The sequence below is a fragment of the Narcine bancroftii genome, unplaced genomic scaffold (assembly GCF_036971445.1).
Source record: "Narcine bancroftii isolate sNarBan1 unplaced genomic scaffold, sNarBan1.hap1 Scaffold_154, whole genome shotgun sequence".
NCBI classification, from domain to species: Eukaryota; Metazoa; Chordata; class Chondrichthyes; order Torpediniformes; family Narcinidae; genus Narcine; species Narcine bancroftii.
Window position 1 is genome coordinate 2,852,783 of NW_027211889.1, and position 18,677 is coordinate 2,871,459.

Sequence of the window (18,677 nt, forward strand, 5' to 3'; positions counted from 1 at the left end):
GGCAGGTACTCAGACACTGGGCTCACAGTAGTGAGAAGGTTTAACGGTGATGCATGGCAGACATAGGCTAATAATGTTACACCGGATTCACTGGGCAGAAGGTTTAACGGTGATATACGGAAGAATGAGGAAGATACTGTGAGACAGGGTTCACAGCAGCAGTGAGAAGGTTTAACAGTGATGTCCAATATAATGTAGCAAATACTGTGACACTGGATTCACATTTGAGAGATAAAACAATGGTGATGTATGGCAGACTGAGGCAGATACTGTGACACCAGTTACACAGTGGGGAGAATGTTTAATGAGGATGTATGGTACACTTTGACAGATACTGTTCACACCAGGTACACAGTAGTGAGTAGGTTTAACAGTGATATATGATACATTGAGAAAGACAACAGACTCGCCAAGGCAAATAGCGCCTTTGGAAGACTACAAGTCTGGAAAAACAACCAACTGAAAAACCTCACAAAGATAAGCGTATACAGAGCCGTTGTCATACCCACACTCCTGTTCGGCTCCGAATCATGGGTCCTCTACTGGCACCACCTACGGCTCCTAGAACGCTTCCACCAGCGTTGTCTCCGCTCCATCCTCAACATCCATTGGAGCGCTTACACCCCTAACGTCGAAGTACTCGAGATGGCAGAGGTCGACAGCATCGAGTCCACGCTGCTGAAGATCCAGCTGCGCTGGATGGGTCACGTCTCCAGAATTGAGGACCATTGAGCTCTCCACTGGCCACCGTGACAGAGGTGCACCAAAGAAAAGGTACAAGGACTGCCTAAAGAAATCTCTTGGTGCCTGCCACATTGACCACCGCCAGTGGGCTGATAACGCCTCAAACCGTGCATCTTGGTGCCTCACAGTTTGGCGGGCAGCAACCTCCTTTGAAGAAGACCGCAGAGCCCACCTCACTGACAAAAGGCAAAGGAGGAAAAACCCAACACCCAACCCCAACCAACCAATTTTCCCTTGCAACCGCTGCAATCGTGTCTGCCTGTCCCGCATCGGACTTGTCAGCCACAAACAAGCCTGCAGATGACGTGGACTTTTTACCCCCTCCATAAATCTTCGTCCGCGAAGCCAAGCCAAAGATGATACGTTATGGCAGATGCAGAGACACCAGGTTCACAGTGAGGAGAAGGTTTTATGATGTTTGTTAGAGTGAGACAGATACTGTGACATTGATTTCACAGTGGTGGAAGATTTAACAGTACGATAAACAGTCCCAGGTTCTGTGACACCTGATAACCATTTGTTAGTGGATTTAACAGTGTAGGATTATGTGTAGCAGATATTTTGACAGAAGGTTCAAAGGGGAAAGAGGTTTAATGGCGATGTACGATAATCTGTGGCAGATAGAGAGACAATGGGTTTACAGTGGGGAGAAGGATGAACAGTGATGTATGATAAATTGTGGCAATACTGTGACATGATGTTCACAATATTATGAAGTTTTAATGGTGATGTATAATAAACTCTGGCATATACTATGACCCCAGTTTCACAGTGGGGAGAAGGTTCAACATTGATGTACAATAAACTACGTCAGATACTGTGACACCGGGTTCACAGTAATGAGAATGTTTAACAGTGATACACGATAAACAGTTCCAGATATTATGACACCGGGTTCACTGTGGAGAGATGGTTTAATGGTGATGTACGGCAGACTAAGACAGATACTATAAACTCCATGAGATACTGTGACACCAGGTTCACTGTGGGGAGTGGTTTAATGGTGATGAACGGCAGACTGAGACAGATACTATAAACTCCATGAGATACTGTGACACCGGATTCACTGTGGGGAGTGGTTTAATGGTGATGAACGGCAGACTGAGACAGATACTATAAACTCCATGTGATACTGTGACACCGGATTCACTGTGGGGAATGGTTTAATGGTGATGAACGGCAGACTGAGACAAATACTATAAACTCCATGAGATACTGTGACACCGGATTCAGTGTGGGGAGTGGTTTAATGGTGATGAACAGAAGACAGAGGCAGATACTGTGAAACCGGATTCACAATGGGGAGAAGGTCAATCACTACTGCACCATAAACTGTGCAAGATACTTTGATCTTAGGTTCACAGTGCGAGAAGGTTTCACAGTAATGAACGATAAACTGTGTCAAATACTGTGACCCCAGGTTCACAGTGGGGAGAAAGTTTAATGGTGATGTACGGTAAATTGAGATGGATACTGTGGCACTAGTTGAATAGAGGGAATGAGTTTAAACAGTGATGAACGATAAACTGTGTTTGATACTGTGACACCAAGTTCACAATAGGAGAATGTTAATGGGAATGTAGGTAGATGGAGGCCGATACTGTGACACAGATTTCAGAGTATGGAGTAGGTATAACAGTGATGTACAATAAACAGCGGGAGATACCGCGTTCACAGTGGGGGAGAAGGTTAATGGGGATGGATGGTACATTAAGGGAGATACTGTGGCACCAGGTTCACAGTGGGGAGAAGGTTTAACTGTGGTAGACTGAGGTAGATACTATGACACAAGGCTCATTGTATTGTTAATTTCTCTTCATTACAACATCTAATTTATATGCTCCATTTTTCTTGTGGCAACTTCCAAACTTTACATAAAGTTAAATTCTAATCAGATTTTGTTCATTTAAATAGGTCACCATTAAAAGCCCAAATCATTTGGTCTCTAAAGTACACCTCACAAAATTAAATTCTTTACTTGGGTTTGGTTGCAACAGCTCTTCAGTTTGCTTCATTATTTTTTCAGTCCCTCGTTTTGTGTTTTCTTTTTTGCCTGTGCAGCTTCACCAAATGGGCATCCAACTCTCTCTTCTCAGCTTGACCCAACGTCTCCTCTGTAAACTTAAGCAAACCAAGGAGACCAAAGTTAAAATTTTCATATTTGCATTTTCAAAAACAAAAATGGTGCTGTGACTTGCAGTTTCACATCTTAATCCCACTTGCTAAACTTGCAAGCAACTGCACCTCATCCTACAGCTGGAAAATTGCAAGAGAACTGCTGGGTTAAAGCAAAGATTCCTCCCAGTCACCTCATTAAAGGCCTCCAAGTTAACAACAGATAGCAACCTGAAAGATAAATACAAAGATCTGTATCAGGAATATTAACGGGCTTTTAAAAAAAAATCATTTCCACTATTGAAAGAAAACTCAGGCTTTTGTTGAACAATTCCTGTTGTATTCCTCAAAATGGTTTGAATCTTGATTTCAAGCAGAGTCATTTGGTGAGATTGTTGGTCCAGAACAAACCCTGCCCACACACTCCCTTAAATACCTCCAAAGTCCTGGCTCAGCTCTGCTCCATGCTAAAGCTATCAGAGCTTTTCTGAAGAGATATCAGAATTCAGATGCAGATACGACGAGTCAGAAACACCCTAATACTTCCCTGAACAACACACCTCTCTCTGAAAACCAGCAAGAACCTTCCTGAACTGTAATGTTTTTTTTACCTTTCGAGCACCAAAGCCTGGTGAATTTTACATATGTTAAATTCTGTGCACAGTATAAGAATGGCCTGCAACCAGTGAACTTTGAGGAATGAGAAGTGAGATTGGACTGTGAACCAAAGAACTTTTCTGAACTTACACACACATTACACACACGTGCACTTAGAATTAGAAGGGGGGTAAGTTAAGTAAAGTAATTTAAAGTAGTAAAACAGTCATAAGTTGAAGTGTAATTCCATATTCATATTTAAAGATAATTAAAATCAATGGCGAATCTGTCTGCCTCACAGCAGGAAAAAGGCAATTTTGTGTGATAAGACACTTTTTAATTATATGACAGTAAATAGAGAGAGAGGTTCAAGTTTCAAACTATTACAAACTCCAGTCACCAGAGCTACCTGGATTATACCTCTTCCCACTTTATTTTTTTGCAAGGACACCACATTGTATATTGATATGTTTTTGAAAGAGATTATTGTAGGAGTCGTGGAGACCACAAACAAACACAAACACTTCACAAAACAGCTCTTATTTAAAATGCAAGAGCTTTGCTGATAGAGAGTCATTCAGGTGCCAAGAGCCTTTGCAAAGACAAAACAAGGAGACTGCTTTGCTAAAGAATTTCAAAAGCAGGTGTAAATGGATTATTGATTTTAAATCAACTGATGAATGGACTCAGAAGTTTGGGTCCAGTGCAGTAATCTGGCTGGTTGCAGTTTGCTGTTCTAAGAAGGTCATGTGCTTTTGCAAGCATAGAGGAGAGACCAAATATGCTTTTTCTAATAGAGAGATGCAAGCTGAAGACGGTTTGTGAGTTCTCAGTTCAGCCTGTTGAAAAACTTTTAATCCAAACTATAGGAAATGGCTGGCCTGAGTGTTTCACCTGAAATAAGGAAAACAAAAGGAACTCTATGGTGACCTGCAGAAGAGGTGATCATTTGGAAAACCGTGACGGGTTTCATTGACAAGACCCCAAAGTGGCTGATCAGAGGGAATCAGTTTTTGTGTGTCCAATGAGCAAGAAATCCCTCTCTGAAACCAACAAGAGCCTTCCTGGACGGGTAACCATTCACTTTTAAGCACCAGAGCTTGGTGCAAATTCATAAATGTTAAATTCTGTGCACAGTATAAGAATTGATAGACACCAGTGAACATGGAGTTGTGTCAAAGAACTTTATGCACATTAAATACACCTGCACTGAGAATTAGAACGGGGCAATGTAAGGCTGTTAAGTTAATAGTGATAATTTAAAGTTTGATCCTGTTTTTTTGTTTAAAGAAAATTGAAAATGACGTTTGTTTAAGTATCTTTTGTCTTGGTGATTTTCTATTGCTGCTAGGTTTTGGGTCCTCTGGCCTTGTAAAAGTCCCAAGGAGGTTTTCTACTCCAGAACACCCAAAATGTCTTATTTCTTCAATAAATGCAGATTCCCCCATAAAGCCTGCACCCATATCTCCAATTCTCTTTCTGCCCTTACCCCACCTCCTCTCTGGCAGAACAAGGACAGAATCCTCAGATTTCTAACTTACCACCCATCAGCTGCCACATCTGACACATTATCCTTGAACACTTCCAACTTCAGCACCATTCTCTAACCTGCTACATCTAACCCACTCCACTCAGATCCTCTTTTCACAGGGGCACGTCTTTCTGTGACTCCCTCGACAGCACTTCCCTCTCCCTCGACAGCACTTCCCTCTCCACCCACCACCACCTGACGCACTCCCCTTTGGAATTGCAGAAATTTCCAAACTTGTCCCTCCATTTCCTGCCACCTCCATCCAAGGCCACTATCAGACCTTCCAGGTGAGGCACTGTTTCACATGCACCCCATCCAACCTAATCTACTACATTTGGTCGACTCAGTTGACCTCGATATCACCAAGACCAAATACAGACTGGGTAGCCATTTTGCTAAACACCTGTGCTCTGTGGATCTAACCTTGAGCTTCCTGTGGCCTACCATATCATTTCTCAAACCCTTCCAGCAACATGTCTGTTGGCCCCATCCTTTGGCAGGCTGAGGGCATACAAACTTAAAGAAAACATATTATATTCCTCCTGGGCAGCCTTAAACTCTATAGCATGAATACGAATGTTTCTAATTTCAACCAATCACTCAATTTCAGTTTCCAGCTCTTGATCTACTGCCCATTTGAATAAAATTACTCCTTTAAGGTAGAAGAGTTGACAGTGGTGTTTTCCCCATGTCGCTTGCCATTGAACAACTGGCAAAATTAAGTTGCGCTTGTTGCAAAATGAATGGTGTTATTGTTCAAAATCTCCCTGAGATTGAAAGTATTCTTGTACTGAATAGACATCTGGGCCAAATGGCTATTTAAGGAAAATCTGTACCTGATTGTACATCCTGAAGTACAATGACTACTTCTATCCACTAAAGATTGTTACATCTATACAGAACATGTATTAATACACAAAACAATCACATCTCCTTATTGGTCAGGAAGCGCCTAAACTTCCCAAGGAGACTGAGGAGGTCAAGGCCAACGGCTCTCATCCTGAGATTTTACAGGAGCGCAGTTGAGTCTCCTGTCTGGCTGCATCATTGGATGGTCTAGTAGCTGTAAAGCATCAGACAGGAATGATGCAAAGAGTTGTGAGGATCACTGGGGTCTCCCTTTCTTCTGTAGATGACATTTACTGGGAGTGTTGTTTAAATAGGGCTCAAGGAATTGTAAAAAGACCATTTCCATCCAGTGCACAGCATCTTTAACCACGTCCATCATCAAAATCAGGACTGCCAGGCTGGGGAATAGCTTCTTCCCACAGGCTGTGAGATGGAAGAAAAGTATCCTGTAAGTGGGATAATCATCCCAAATATTTATATATGTAGCGGCTACTTCGATAGGGCTACTAAAGCAACACACCCACACACACACACCAGGTTAGTCAACACAAGACTGCTTTATTCAGACTTTACAGGCTTTTTTGATTTAGTGTGTCCTGGGCTCCATGGGACATCATTATGAGTTTGCTTCTGAACCACAGGACCGCAGATTTAAATGAAGCCGTGTGAGTGTCCCGTGCCATCCGGCAGGAGAATCCACAGATCAACGTGCCGTTCCACGCCACGAAGCACCACGCCTGGACAGTCAATTAAATGGATGAGTTCCCAACTGTCTGTCTTATATTTTCACTCGCGTGCCAAAGAACCTTACCCGCTCGGCCCACTACACAGCTGCTAAACCACCCAGTTCCCCCCCAGAACCTTCACAGAAACTAAAACATCAGCTGCATGCACCTGAGGTGGACACCCTCGCCGTCTGGGCTGGGGGCACTGAAATAGGTGAAGCGGGCTTCACATGGGCAGGCTTGAGTCTACACGAAACAGCTGTGAATGTCCCCTTATGTCCAAAGTATACACAAGCCCATCCTTCTTCACCACATGGAAAGGGCCCTCATACGTTAATTGTAATGGCGCTCCTGGGACCTGTCTGCGCACAAAAACAAAATCAGCGTCCAGGAATGGTGGGGCACATTCTGTTTAGGTGATCCATGCCAGTGGGTAGGAAAAAGTTTGCTGATCATGACTCCATGTCAAAGCTGTGAAGGAAATTCAGGTCAGAGTTGGTTGTGAAATGAATGTCCCATGAAACTGTAAGAACTGTACCATAAACCATCTCTGTGGCCAATGCTGACATATCTTCCTTTGAAGAGATGTGCACTCCGAATAGAATCCATGGCAACTCATCGACCTAATTGGGAATGGTGAGTCAGGCCTTAAGTGCGGACTTCAGTTGCCAGTAGAAATGTTCCACAAGTCTGTTGGACTGTGGATGAATTGTGCTCAACGATCTGAAGTAATGTGTGTTGGAAAACCAAATCTAGCCATCCAATCGACAGTGAATGCTCTTGCCCTTGTCTCAGTGTCACTGGATGGCAACGGGACAGCCCGTGACAAGCGTGTGAAACGTTCTATGACTGTTAGAATGTATTTCAAAATTTGAGATAATGGCAATGATCCAAGCAGATCCACATGCACGTGTTCCAACCGCCTGTGTACCACCGGGAAATGTTGAAGAGGTGCCTTATTGTGCCGCTGAATTTTGGCAGTCTGGCAGGTGGTACCTGTGCAGACCCATTATGCAACACCCTTTTTTAGTCCATGCCATACATATTTATTTGACATGAGCTTGACAGATGTTCTGATGGACAGATGAGACAAGGTGTGTATCTGGTCAAAAAGGCATTGCCTCCAAGATATCAGGAATCACTGGTCTAATGTAGCCCAAAGACATGTCACAAAGTAAGGTTGGCCGCCCAGTTGTGATGCCACCTGCAGTATGTCCAAGTTAGTCATGGTCGTACTATATGGCTGACCATCGGGGTCCATTGCCTGGACACTGGCTAATTCAGGAATATCAATCTCATCCTGAATATGATATACAGTCGGTCTGGACAGAATATTCATGACGCCATTGTTTTTACCAGATGTTTCCAAGTAGATTTAAGGGAATTCTAAATATCTGCCCTAAGTGCCAATAAGCTGCTGGCAGGTTTGAACAGCATTCTTCAACCCAAGTGGCATCCTAAGAAATTCAAAAAGCCCAGAAGGGGTAATAATTGCCATTTAAGGAATGTAATAGTTATGGGCTGGGATAAATGGGGAACAGTGGGGAACAGATGGGGCAAAGTGGGGAACATTGTGAAGAATGGGCAACAGGGTGGAACAGATGTGGTACACCTGTTCCCCACTATTCCCCAGCTGTTCCCCACCAGTTCCCCACTATTCACCACCGTTCCCCATGATTCCCCACTCTTCCCCTCATTTCCCAATCTGTTCCCCACTGTTCCTCCCATTTGTCTCTGTTCCCCACTGTTCTCCATTGTTCCTCAGCGATCCCCACTTTTCCTCATCTCTTCCTTTCATTCCTCAATTTTCACCTCTGTTGCCCACTATACACCACTTTTCCCCTCTGTTCCCCACTGTTCCCTCATTGTTCCCCACTGTTCCTAAAAGAAGTCTGTAAAGTCTGAAAAAAGCAGTCTTGTGTTGACTAACTTGGTGTGTGTGTGTGTGTTTGTGTGTGTATTACTTTAGTAGCTCTACCGAAGTCGCCTCTGCAATTGGGGACCCCAAATGCAAGATTCAGGGAAACTTGAATCTCCAGTTACCATGGACACAAGGACGGCAGCAGCTGTTGCCATCACGGCTGCAGTTAATGTGGTGGAACTTCACTTCCCTCCTTTCTGGACACATCAACCTCGGGTATGGCTTAATCAGGCTGAAACCCAGATTTGTCTTGTGGCATAATGGCAGAGGACATGAAATTCTGCCATGTAATAGGTGCATCGGACACTGCTGCAGCGTCTCAAGTAATAGAATATGTTGCCAATCCCCTGGCAGAAAACCAGTAAACCAGGTTCCGCCAATTTCTCCTGGACTCGCTGGAATTGACTAGACATGAGCACGACTTTTAAATATGGAGGACCTAGGTGATAGGAATCTATCCGATTTAATGAATGAGATGCTCGCATTAGCAGATGGTTATTCTCATTGTTTACTTTTTGAGACTCTATTCCTGTCCAAACTCCCAGGTCGTGTCGCAATACCAATCATTAACATGGATTTCCACCATCCCCATGACGTAGCGCAGGAGACTGACAGGCTGGATCACACTCCAACGCTAGAGTCTGCTCACGTACAGACTGTTTTCGCAGCAGATCCATATCCCGTTTCCTATGAGCCAACTATATCTTCAGTTCAGTTAAAGAAGAATGAACGTGCTGACAGGCGGTGAGAATGGTGTTTTTACCATGGCCGTTGGTGAAAAATGCCCATAAATGTGTCCCGACATGTACCTATTACAGAAAAAAGGCAGGAAATGATAAGGCCGTCTACCATTTATGGCCATGGCAGCTGGCACAAGCACGTCCCATTGTATCTTCCAAGACTGCGCTGGTAAGCACAGGTTCATTGTAGACACGAGTGCTGAGGTTCGTTTGCTCCCACCAACCTATTTTGAAATAAAACCCACATAAACAACACCACCTGACTCTTCAAACACAAATGGGACGAAAATTCCCTGCTTTGGCACAGGATAGGTCACGATTGGGATAGGAGGTGTGACATTCCATTGGAATTGCCTATTGGCTTCCATTGCACAGCCTATTTTGGGTGCAGATTTTTTAAGGTCCCATGACTTGCCAGTAGATGTGAAGTGGAGGAAATTGGTTCCTGCTACCACTTTTCAAACATACCCTCTGGGATGCAGCAAAGGGAGAGTTTCCCACCTCGGGGTGCATACCTTGAACAAATGTGCACATGCTGCTCTGCTCAACGAATTTCCCTGTACTCTCTCACCTAATTTCAATATCTCCTAAACAGCCCAGGGTGTGTCCCATTACATAGACACTTCAGGCCCACCAAATTACGCCAGGGTTCGTCATCTTCCACCTGATAAACTGCGCAGGCAAGGGCAGAGTGAACTGCAATTGAGGAATTAGGTATCATTCAGCGCTCCAACAGTCCTTGGGCATCACTGTTAAACATGGCACCCAAGAAAACAGGTGGATGGACACCCTGCAGCGATTACCGTAGGATCAATAACTACAGCCGACAGATACCCTATACCTCATATGCGAGATTTCACTGCCCATCTGCACAATTTCTGTGCTTTCACCAAGGTAGATCTTGTCATGAGATCAAGTGTGGGGAAAAGTAGGGAATGGTGTGGAACCGTGGTGATCACTGCAGTAAAATGGAGAACACGGGAATATTGGGGAGCAGGGTGGAACAATGAGGAAAGGGGAACAGATGGGAAAGAGTGGGGAACACTGCAGAACAGAGGGGAACAAAAGGGAGCAGGGGGATTGATGGGAATCAGTGGGGAACTGTGGGTAATAGGTGGGATACTGCTAGAAAACAGTTGGGATTGGTGGGGAACAGTGGGGAAAGTTGGGGAACAGGTGAAGAACAATGGGCTACAGTGCAGAACTGTGGGGAACAGATGTGAAACAGTAGAGAACTGTTTGGGAACAGCTGGAGAACAGAGGGGAACTGATGGGGAACAGTGGGGAACCATGGGGAAACAGGTGGGAAACTGGTAGGAAACAGTTGGGATTGGTGGAGAAGAGTAGGGAACATTTGGGAACAGGTGAAGAACAGTGGGGGACAGTGATGAACTGTGGAGTAAAGAGGTGGAACAGTAGGGTACAGTGGAAAAATTGGTGAACAGCTGGAAAACAGAGCCGAACTGTGGGGAGCAGGGGAACAGTGTGGAAGAGATGGTGAACGGTGGAGAATGGGGGAAAAGTGGGGAATTGGTGGGAGACAGTTGGGGAACAGTGGCGAACAGGTGTGGAATAGCTGGGGAACAGTGGGAACAGGTTTGGAACAGTAGGAAAACGGTGGGGAACAGTGGGGAAAAGATGAGGGACAGTGGGAAACAGTTTAGAACAGATGAGGAACTGATGTGGAACATTAGTGAACAGTGGAGAAATGTGGGGAACTATCGGGAACATGTGTCGAACAGCTGGGGAACTGTGAGCAACTCTGGGAAACATTGGTGAAAACTGGGGAACTGTTGAGGACAGTGGGGAGCAGTGGGGAACAGATGGTGAACAGTGGAGAACTGTGGGAAACAGTGTGGAAAATTAGGTCACAGATGGGAAAAAGAGGAGTATCTGATGGGCAACAATGGGAAACATGGGGTGCAGTGGGTAACAGTTGGGATCTGTGGGGTACAGTCGGGAACAGTGAGGAACAATAGGGGAAAGTGGGAGAAATGGGGAACAGTTGGGAACAGAGGGGAAAAGTAAAGAACAGAGGGGAACAGTGGTGAACAGAGTGGAAAAGTAGGGAACAGTTTAGAATAGATGGAGAGAAGTGGGGAACAGTGAGGAACTGTGGGAGACAGTGGGAAACAGAGGAGAAGAATAAGTAACAGTGGGGTATACAGGGTAACGGGGAGAGCAGTGGGGAACAGAATGTGAACATTGGAGAATGTGGGGAACAGTGGTCAAATGTGTGTGACAGATGGAGAACTGTGAAGAACAGTGGGAAACACGGGGCACAATTAGGGAACAGTGGTGTATAGTGGGCAACAGTGGGGAAAATTGAGGTACAGAAGGAAGACATGGGGAAAAGTGGGGATCACTGAGGAACAGTGGAGAACAGTGGAACAGAGACAAATAGGGGGGAGCAATGGGGAACAGATATTGACCTGTGGAGAATGTGGGAACAGTGGGGAACAGATTGGGAAATGAGGGGAAAAGTGGGGAACCATGTGGAACAGTGGTGAAAAGTGGGGAACTGATAGGAAACAGCTGGATAACAGTGGGGAACAAATGGGCAACAGTGGGGAACCATGGGACCTGGTGGGAAACTGAGGGGTCAAAGGGAAGAATGAGTAACAGTGGGTAATAGATAGCGAACTGTGGAGAACGGGGTAATAGTGGAGAAAAGTGGGTAACTGATGGGTAATGAGGGGAACAGTGGAGAACATTGGGGAATAGGAGGAACAGTGGGGAACAAATGGGGGACTGATGGGGAATAGTGGGGAATAGTCAGGAACAGTCAGTAATGGTGGTGAACAGATGTGGAACAATGGCAAAAATGGGAAACAGTGGGGAAAAGTGGGGAACTAAAGGGAACAGTTGGGATCAGTAGGGAACAGGTGTGAAATAGTGGAGAACAGTGAGGACAATGAGGAACAAGGGGAACAGATGGGGTATAGTGGGGTACACTGCAGAACTGTGGAGAACATTGGGGAACAGTGAGGAACAGTGGAGAAAAGTGGCGAACAGTAGGAAACAGTTCGGGAACATCTGGATAACAGTGGAGAGGTGGAGAACAGTGAAGAACCATGGGGAACAGTAGGCAACAGAGCGGAACAGTGGAGAACTGTGGGGAATAGTCGGGAACAGTGGTGATCAGATGGCGAACAGTGGGAAAAATGGGGAACAGTTCGGCTACAGTTGGGAAAAGTGTGGAACAGTGAAGAACTCTGGGGAACAGTGGGGAACAGAGGTGAACAATGGGGAATTGGGGTAACTGTGGAAAAAATTAGGGAACAGATGGGGAACAGCTAGAGAACATTGGGAAACAGTGCAGAACATGGGGGAAAATGGAAGAGTGGGGAACAGATGGAGAACAGTGGGGAAAAATGGGCAACAGTGTGGAACAGATGTGAAACAGTCTGGAAGCATGGGGAACACTGTAGGACAATGGGGATCAGAGGGGAATATTGGGGAGCAGGGGGGTCAATGAGGAAAGGAACAGATGGGAAACAGTGGGGAACACTGCAGAACAGATGAGAACAGAGGGGAACAGTAGGGACCAGGGGGAACCGATGGGGAACAGTGTGGAACCGTGAGGAACAGGAGGGAAACTGCTGGAAAACAGTTGGGATTGGTGGGGAAAAGTGTGGAACAGTTGGAGAAAGGTGAAAAACAGTGTGGTATAGTGAATAATTGTGGGAAATAGATGTGGAACATTAGGGAACGGTAGAACAAATGGGGAAGAGTGGGGAACAGTTTGTGAATAGCTGGAGTACAGTGGGAAACAGTGAAGAACTGTGGGGATCAGTGTGGAACCGATATGGAGCATTAGGGAACAATGGGAAAAATGGGGAACAGTGGTGAACAGTTTGAGAGCAGCTGGGGAACAGTGGAGAACAGGTGTGGAACAGTAGGAAACAGTGGGAAAAATGGAGAACAGTGGTGAACAGTTTGAGAGCAGCTGGGGAACAGTGGAGAACAGGTGTGGAACAGTAGGGAACAGTGGGAAAAATGGGGAACAGTGGTGAACAGTTTGAGAGCAGCTGGGGAACAGTGGAGAACAGGTGTGGAACAGTAGGAAACAGTGGGAAAAATGGAGAACAGTGGTGAACAGTTTGAGAGCAGCTGGGGAACAGTGGAGAACAGGTGTGGAACAGTAGGAAACAGTGGGAAAAATGGAGAACAGTGGTGAACAGTTTGAGAGCAGCTGGGGAACAGTGGAGAACAGGTGTGGAACAGTAGGGAACAGTGGGAAAAATGGGGAACAGTGGTGAACAGTTTGAGAGCAGCTGGGGAACAGTGAAAAACAGGTGTGGAACAGTAGGAAACAGTGGGAAAAATGGAGAACAGTGGTGAACAGTTTGAGAGCAGCTGGGGAACAGTGGAGAACAGGTGTGGAACAGTAGGGAACAGTGGGAAAAATGGGGAACAGTGGTGAACAGTTTGAGAGCAGCTGGGGAACAGTGGAGAACAGGTGTGGAACAGTAGGAAACAGTGGGAAAAATGGAGAACAGTGGTGAACAGTTTGAGAGCAGCTGGGGAACAGTGGAGAACAGGTGTGGAACAGTAGGGAACAGTGGGAAAAATGGGGAACAGTGGTGAACAGTTTGAGAACAGCTGGGGAACAGTGGAGAACAGGTGTGGAACAGTAGCAAACAGTGGGAAAAATGGAGAACAGTGGTGAACAGTTTGAGAGCAGCTGGGGAACAGTGGAGAACAGGTGTGGAACAGTAGGGAACAGTGGGAAAAATGGGGAACAGTGGTGAACAGTTTGAGAGCAGCTGGGGAACAGTGGAGAACAGGTGTGGAACAGTAGGGAACAGTGGGAAAAATGGGGAACAGTGGAGAATGGATGGGTAACATTTGGGAACAGCTGGAGAACAGTGAGGAACTGTGAGGGAACAGTGGGTAATGGGGAGAATGAGTAACAGTGGAGAACAGAGGGTAACAGGGGTGAGCAGTAGGGAACACTGGAGAATGTGGTTAACTGTTAAAAAGTGTGTGACAGGTGGGGAACAGCAGGGAACACTTGGGAAAAAGTTGAGGAACAGTGGTGTATAGAGGGCAACATTGGGGAAAATTGAGGAATGGAAGGAAGGGATGGGGAACAGTGGAGATCTCTGCAGAACAGAGGAGAACAGTGGGCAACAGCGGGGAATAGTGGGGACCAGATAGGGAATTGTGGAGAACGGGGGAACAGTGGGGAACAGATTGGGAAATGAGGTGTCAGTGGGGATCCATGGGGAACCGTGGGGAACAGGTGGGAAAATGCTGGAAAACAGTTGGGATTGGTGGCGAACAGTGCGTAACAGTTGGGAAACAGGTGAAGAACAGCATGGTACAGTGAAGAATTGTGGGTAACAGATGTGGAACAATAGGGATCAGTGGGATAAATGGGGAACAATTAGGGTACGGCGAGAGAATAGTGAAGAACTGTGTGGAACAGTGCGGAACAGATGTGGAACAGTAGGGAACAGTGGGGAAAATGAGGAAGAGTTGGGAACAAAGGGGAACAGTGGGGAACAGCGATGAACTTTGGGAAATAGTTGGGAAAAGGTGGGGAACAGTTTGGTTACAGCTGGAGAACAGTGGGGACCATGCAGAACAGGTGAAGAACAGTGGAGTACAGTGAAGAATTATGCGGAACTGTGGGGAACAGCTGGAGAATATTGGGGAACATTGGGGGACAGTCAGGAATGGTGGTGAACAGAGGTGGAAAGGTGGGAAAAAAGAGAAACAGTGGGGAAAAGTGGTGAACTGTGTGGAACAGTGGGAAGCAGATTGGTAACTGTAGGAGAACAGTGTGGACCCATGGGGAACAGTGGGAAAAATGGGGAACAGATCGGGAACAGATCGGGAACAGCTGGAGAACAGTGGGGAACTGATGGGGAACATGTGTCGAACAGGTAGGGAATAGTGAGGAACAATTGGGGAACAGTGGGGAAAAGTAAGGAACATTTGGGGAATAGTTGTGGAATAGTGGAGAACAGTTGTAAAACATTGGGGAACAGTGGTATAAATGGGGAACAGAGGGGAAAAGTGGGGAACTGTGGAACAGTGGGGAATAGTTGTGGGACAGTGGGGAACTGAATATGAAGATTGGGGAACATTGCAAAAATTGGGCAACAATGCAGAACAGATGGGGAACAGTGGGGAAAAGTAATTGTGGAGCAGTTGTTAAATAAAGGAGAACAGGTGTGAAACAGTGGGGAAAAGTGTGGAACCGTGGGGAAAACTCTAGAAAAATGATGAACAGGGGAATATTAGGGAGCAGGGTGGAACAACGAGGAAAGGGGAACTGATGGGGAACACTGCAAAACAGAGGTGAGCAAAAGAGTATAGGGGGAACAGTTGGGAATCTGATGGGAAACAGTGGGGAACTGTGGGTAATATGTGGGAAAATGCTGGGATAAAGTTGGGATTGGTGGGAAAGTGGGGAAAAGTTGGGGAACAGATGTGGAACAGTAAGAAAAATGGGGAACAAAGGGGAACAGTGGTGAACAGTGGGGAACAGTTTAGGAACAGCTGGAGAACAGAGGGGAACAGATGGGGAACTGATGGGGAACACAGGTAAACCAAGGGGGACAGGTGGGAAACTGCTGGTAAACAGTTGGGATTGATGGGGAAGAGTAGGAAACAGTTGGGGAACATGTGGAAAAAAGTGGGGTACAGTGGGGAGCAGATCCAGAACAGTAGGCTACAGTGGTAAAAGGGGAACTGCTGGAAAACAGCTGCCAAACTGTGAGGAGCAGGAAGAACAGTGTGGAACAGATGGTGAACAATGGAGAATGGGGGAAGAGTGGGGAAAAATGGGGAACAGATTGGGAATGAGGTGAACAGTGGGGAATCTTGGGAAACAGTGTTGAAAAGTGCAGAACTGGTGGGACACAGGTGGGGAACAGTCGAAAAAGGTGAGGGACGGTGGGAAAATGTTTAGAACAAATGGAGAACTGATGTGGAACTGTGGCGATCAGTGAGGAACAGTGCAGAAATGGTGGGCAACTGCTGGGGAACATGTGTCGAACAGGTCGGGAACAGTGAGGAACAGATGGGGAAAAGGTGAGGGACAGTGTGAAACAGTTTAGTACAGATGGGGAACTGATGTGGAGGGACAGTGTGAAACAGTTTAGTACAGATGGGGAACTGATGTGGAACTCTGAGGATCAGTGGGGAACAGTGGTGAAATGATGGACAACTGCTGGGGAACATGTGTCGAACAGGTAGGGAACAGTGAGGAACTATTGGGGACAGTGGGCAACCCTAGGGAACAGTTGGGAAACTTCTGGGAAACAGATGGGATTGGTGGGGAACAGTGGGGAAATGTAAGGAACTGTGGGGAACAGTTGTGGAACAGTGGAGAACAGGTGTGAAACAGTGGGGAACAGTGGGTAAATGGGAAACAGTGGGAAAAGATGGGGAACAGTGGGAAACATTGGGGAAAATGGGCAAGATGGCGGAACATATGTGGAACTGTGGGAATAAGAAGGTTAAAGTGGGAAACTGTGGGGAACAATTGAGGAACAGTGGGGAACTGATAGTGAACAGTGGGAATATTACTAAAATTGGGCAACAGTGACGAACAGATGGGCAACAGTGGTATTAATGGGGAAAAATGGGGAACTGTGAGGAACATTTGGGAATATGGGCAACGGGGAAGAACAGATGTGGATCAGTGGGGAATAGTAGGGAACAATGTGGAACCATGCAGAACACTGCAGAATAATGGGTAATGGAGGGGAATATTGGAGAGCAGTGGGGGGGGAAACACTGAGGAATGTTAAAATGATGGGGAACCGTAGGGAAAAGTGGAGAAATGGTGGAGAACTGCTGGGGACATGTGTCGAACAGGAGGGGAACATTGCGGAAACAGCTTGAAAACAGTGGGTATTAGATGGGGAACTGATGGGGAACAGTGGAGAGATGGTGGGGAACTGCAGGTGAAAAATGGGGACTTGTGGGAACATGTATCTAACAGGTGGAAAAAAGTGAAGAAAAGATGGGGAGGAGTGGGGAACCTTGGAGAACACTGCCAAGCAGTGGGTAACAGAGGGAATAGTGGGGAGCAGGGGTGAACAATGAGGAAAGGGGAACAAATGTTGAACAGTTGAGAACAGTGCAGAACAGAGGGAAAGAGTGGGGTGCAGGGGTGAATAACGAGGAAAGGTGAACAAATGCAGAACATTGGAGAATGTGGGGAACAGTGGGTAACAGATGGAAATGAGATAGAGAACAGCTGGGAAACAGTGAGGAACTGTGTGGAACAGTGGATAACAGAGGGGGATCATTGAGGAACAGTGGGGATGAGTGGAGAAGAGTGGGTAACAGAGGGTAACATTAAGGAATGGAGAGAACTGCTGATGAACAGAGGGGAATAGTGTGGAATATGTGTCAAACAAGTGGTGAACATGTGTCAAACATGTGGGGAACAGTGTGGAACTGGGATGAACACTGCATAACAATGGGGAATGGAGGGGAATAGTGGGGAATAGGGGAGAAAAATGAGGAATTGAAGGAACAGATGGGGAACAGTGGGAAAATCTGCAGAACAGAGGGGAATAGTGGGGAGCAGTGGTGAACAGATGGTGAACTGTGGAGAATGGGGGAACAGTGGGGAAAAATGGGAAACAGATTGGGAAATGAGGGGAACAGTGGGGATCCAAAGGGAACAGTGGGGGAACATAGTGTCTAAGTGGTGAACAGTGGGGAACTTGTGAGGAACAGTGGAGAACAGATGGGGAACAGACTAGAAATTGTGGTAAACTGTTGAGGAACAGGTGGGGAACAGTGAGGAACAGATGGGATAGTGTGGGGTACCGTGGAAAATACTGCTGGGCAGTGGGAAATAGAGGGGAATAGTGGGAAGCAGGGGGTTAACAATGAGGAAAGGGGAACAGATGGGGAACAGCGGAGAATCGGGGAACAGTGAGTAACAGATGGAAAAGAAATGGAGAACAGCTGGGGAACAGTTAGGAACAGAGGGGAATATTGAGGAACAGTGGGGAACTGTAGGGAAAACTGCAGAATAGTGGGGAACATTGGAGACATAGTGTGGAACTGCTGAGTTACAGTTGGGACTTGTGGGGAACATGTGTCGAACATGTGGGTAAAATATGTCGAACATGTGATTAACAGTGAGGAACAAATGGGCAACACTGTGGAACTCTGGTGAACACTGCATAATAATTGGGAATGGAGGGGAATAGTGGTGAGTAGCGGAAAATAATGCGGACCTCAGGTAACATATGGTGATCAGTTTGGAAAACTGCGGAACAGTGGGGAATAGTGGGGAGCGGTGGAGAACAGATAGCGAACTGTGGAAAATGCGGGAACACTGGGAAACAGTTCGGGACCTGCTGGAGAACAGCAGGGAAGAGTGAAGTAATGTGGGGTTCAGTGGGGAATTGAGAGGAACAGTGGGGACTTCTGGTGAACCTGTTTTGAACAGGTGGGAAACAGTGAGGAACAAA

At 46.3% G+C, this 18,677-nt stretch overlaps 1 long non-coding RNA gene across 1 annotated transcript in view; it reads right to left on the bottom strand.

Annotated features, from left to right (window-relative positions):
- Window positions 1–2,431: 2,431 nt before the first annotated feature.
- LOC138750494 (uncharacterized) overlaps window positions 2,432–18,677 on the bottom strand; it is a 377,387-nt gene continuing 361,141 nt past the window's right edge. The window contains exon 3 of the long non-coding RNA XR_011349364.1: window positions 2,432–2,865. This is a non-coding gene — a long non-coding RNA (uncharacterized lncRNA). The remainder of the gene's footprint in view (window positions 2,866–18,677) is intronic.